This window comes from Schistocerca nitens, chromosome 7 (genome assembly GCF_023898315.1).
Source record: "Schistocerca nitens isolate TAMUIC-IGC-003100 chromosome 7, iqSchNite1.1, whole genome shotgun sequence".
In the NCBI taxonomy this organism is placed as follows: Eukaryota; Metazoa; Arthropoda; class Insecta; order Orthoptera; family Acrididae; genus Schistocerca; species Schistocerca nitens.
The window spans coordinates 334,578,232-334,582,626 of NC_064620.1; the positions used below are offsets into that span (position 1 = coordinate 334,578,232).

General features: G+C 35.6%; 1 non-coding gene across 1 annotated transcript; it reads right to left on the minus strand.

Annotated features, from left to right (window-relative positions):
* Positions 1-1,544: 1,544 nt before the first annotated feature.
* Positions 1,545-1,626, minus strand: Trnas-gcu (transfer RNA serine (anticodon GCU)). Its single transcript has one exon. It is a non-coding gene; the product is annotated as a tRNA-Ser (tRNA).
* Between the last annotated feature and the right edge of the window lie 2,769 nt (positions 1,627-4,395).

Consider the following 4,395-nt stretch of genomic DNA (forward strand, 5'->3'; position numbering starts at 1 on the left):
TTAAATTTTCCCTGTAAACATAAATCGACCATTTACCTTCCGTATTGCTGTCCTCACATGCTCATTCCATTTCATATTTTTTTTCAAAGTTACGCCTAGATATTTAATCGACGTGACAGTCAACTAGCACGTTATTAATACTGTATTCGGATATATGGGTTTGTTTTTCCTACTCATCTGCATTAAGTTGCATTTTTCTACATTTAGAGCCAGATGCCATACATCACAAATTTGAAATTTTATCTGTATCATCTTGTATTTTTCTACAGTAAACTATTTTAAAAGGAGAATCTCACTAAATTCGGTGAAACTGCTTTTCTAGATTCTACTTTGGTCACAGCCACTTATTTATCCACATCAAATTTCAAGTACAGCAGAATTTTGCTAATACTACACTAAATTACCCAGGATAAAAAATCAACATAACGGTCTTCAAAATTATAACCATATGCCAAAGAATGAAAATATTAAATGGTATGGTAGTATATTTTCACTAAAAATAGAGCAAGTGCCCATTATCAACATAAATACCGATGCTTATGTATTTAAATCTTTTTTTTTATTTTACAAATATTGCCGTTTGGTGAGAAATGTGGAGCACAATATTAAGTAGTGTGCTCCTAGTTTACGATATATTACAGTCAGATACACACATTAAAATCCCATTTAATGACTTTCATCCAGCTACCTGGTCCCTTTACCTTCAGAATTATTTTGACTGCCTTTATCAATGGGTTATCATTACTCAGTATCCCAGGCATAAATTACGTGTATAATTTCTGATACACAGGTAGTAAGAAGGAAAATTCAAATTACTTACCTAAGCTGCAGCTTGCACTCATTTCGCCTATATCGTTGTATGTCCTGTTGATACGTACTAGTGATATATATTTTGCTCAAAATCAAACATTGCATGAAGAATTGCGGTATTACAGGAATTTGCTAGAGTGATTATAAAACTTATTCATACGCACTTTTAGGTAACAGGAAAAACTTTATTTGCAAGTAGCAACGAGGTATAATTACATTTTTTGTTTAACTCATTATACTAGAATTTTTAAGTTTGATCTGTATTTGAGGGTTTTATGTTATTATGAGCGTAAGTTGCTGACTTGTTGATTTCGGCTTTTCTGTAGTGTTTGGCTATTTCACTTACGTTAATTTCCAAAACATAAAAGTGGAGTCATTATTTAGTTAACACGAGTCATGATATATTTCGAATCTTTGGTAAAGAATCGGGCGAAAAGTTTTCACGTTCAATAAAAGGTGAAACCAAATTAAAAGCTGTCTGAACTAAATTACCATGAAATGTTAAACAAAACACAGTGACTAAGATGGTATAATGAAAATGCATCCACGGACGTATATAAATAAAGTGATGGATAGAATTTAAAGCCGGCGCAGATGTCCTTACGAAATGTAAACTGGACCAGTCAGTTATACAGCTTATATGTGATACGATCAGTCTTTGAACGAGTTACTACTTACGAAGTCATCCAACTGCGACTAATTGAAGTTGTCACCACCCAAAGAATTAAAACATTCGACGAGGATGGGATTCGAACCCACGCGTGCAGAGCACATTGGATTAGCAGTCCAACGCCTTAACCACTCGGCCACCTCGTCTTGCAGCGTTTCTTTGTTTGGTGTACGTAATTTGTACATGTATGCATCGTTACGACAGATTCTTTTGCACAAGTGATCGCCACATGTTTTTTTTTTTTAATTCTGTGTTACCATCCTATTAGCAATGATACTTTCGAATATGATTTAATTCAGTCAAGCAGACTGTTGATTGGCAATGAGGACGATTGAACTCCTTGTATTCCGCACTTACTAGGGGACCGCGTCTACTTCGCGTCACCGATTTGGTCCAAATTTACGATACATGCAGAGCTAGTCGCAAAATGTAGCTGACGTTAGTGAGAGCTTTAGATGGTCAGGCGTTCAGAAAAAGTACTATTCTTGCTGTGAGTGAGAGATAGAGATATTATGTGGAAACTTTTTAAATTATTTATTATTTTCAGTTTTTACTTCACTTGCACTGCAAACAAACTGAAATAATGCTACATGTATATTATTTACTAACAATTTCATAAAAGACAAGAAAAGGAAAGGCAAGGGAAATGGTGGCGAATATAAACGTGACAAAATTAAAAATTTCTTGGTTACCTCAAGAGACTCTGGGAAACTTCCAACCACCTTATAAAAAAGATTTTAGACTGTGTGAGGTGTACAGCAATCTTGAGCTAGAGGGTATGTAGAGAGAGTGTGACAAGTTATTCATCGCTCCTTACGGTGCCGCACAGTACTATTATCCTCCATACTTTCGGAAGTTACTATGTACGAGTGACTAAAATGGGAAAGTACTGCTGTGTGCAATTGGCTTTAAGAAATCGGTCACGTGGCGTCAATTGCTTGATGTATGGTGCAATCTTTGTCTTGAACGGCATATTTACGAAAGCGTTGTTAAGCCCTCGATGGCAGCTAAACATTTGTGACAAACAACATTATAAATAAACTTTCCTGCTCGTTTTATTAGCAGAAGCTCAGGCTGTTCTGTTAGGTTCCATACCATTCACACCCCCGGAAATCCCAACGTATTTGCAAGTAAACAGCCAAGTATTTGTGACCTGCAACAATACAAATGTCATTGTGCTTGTTTCACTCGCAGTAATTAGATTAGATGCTTGCCTAATCACAACCTTTGAAATCATAAAACATTATGAAAAAAAAACCGGTCAAATATTTGTGACAAGACAGAATATGAAAATCATTGCTGGTTGTTTCAATCGCAGCAGCGTCATTTTTCGGTTTTTAGTCTTAAGAATGTCACAAAGTCTAAGCTCATTCCTCACAAAGTACGCTCGCACCTTCAGTTAATAGCGAACGTTACATAATATAATTCTGTTACATGAATAAGAAAATCCCTGTATGTGTTGTAAGATGGAAAAAATGGATGTACCGAGATGGGAACATACTTCCTTCGATTCTCCTATTGCACTTCTCTAACCGCATGACCACAGTGACAAGGATTTTTACAAGTAATGGGTCGTTAAGACACATTTAATTACAATAAATCGTTCCTAGAGTGACATGTTTGTGATAAATCTTCGATGCGCAGATGCCATGAAACAGCGTACGGTCACAACACGCAAGTCGTCATAAGGAGACAACTAAAAAAGATGAATCTTCTCAAAATTAACGATCGTGGGAGGTCACGTGACCGATTTCAGACGAACGCCAGTCAAAAACGGTTGTAGTTTCCTCATTTTAGTCACTCGTAATTCTGTGGTTGTTTTAAAATCGAGATAGTACATGTGCGAACTTTCTTTTCGAAATCATATCTAAAGTTTGAGCACTGTCTAACTACACGCACAAAAGTAGTAAACCTACGAAGAAATCTCATTTCATGTGCGTCCTGTTTAAAAATTTTATCTGTTGGTGGTATTGTTCATTTGTGTTATACACCAGCACAGACCTTTCAAGTGTTTAGCTTACCCGAGTATGTGACCTTATTATTTTAGGCGAGTTTTTCTAATTTCCTTACGTCCTATCATGTACTATACCTCTTAATTTTGATTTACAAAAATAAGGCGGACAGATAGTTCAGTTTGCTTCACTCCAATCGCGGTGTTGCCTCTCTACGGTATTCTGTCTCTTTGGTCATCACAGAATTGTTAACTTCTTACTTTCATAAATCGATATGCACACCTCTGAGAGCAAGCCATGTTGATCCGCGATCTTTGGTTGTGTTGTTACACCGTCTCTGCCTGAGGGTGCTCACACAGAGAGTATTAGTTGAGATCTGTTGGAAAACGAACGTGGAACTGAATGGTTACAAACTTTTACCTGGAATTGAGCTGCTAAAAATTAAATATTTTTCTGGAAATGACTGAATAAGATGAGAGTATTTATGGATTTTTAGAAAGAGTTATTTGAAGAACTGATTTAAGGTAAACTTGCAGCTTTGCATACTTGCACATAGTTAGTACTCTGTAAACTTAATTAATTAATTATATTGAAATTTTGTTGAAACATAACTCATAGATTGCTCACAGCTAGTGTTTTTAGTTCTCCTCCCCCACATTCACACTTTTTGTGAAAGAATAGAGATACTTTTGGGTAGGTTAATCTTTGTGTAAAGTAATTTTTTTCAATTATCAACCTGTTAAAAAACAATCATTTTTGTATAAGGTCAGATTTGTTCATGATATTGAAAGTGAAGCTATGAAGTAGTTCTTTACTATAAAATAAGTTTAGAAAAATCGTTTGCAACACTTCATCACCGAAAATTACTCTTAAACAAGAAATATGTTGCTTGTGTCCACACTGCACATGGCAGTAACATGCGTGAATATAATTTTCAGTTTACAATTTCAATAAGCTTTGCTG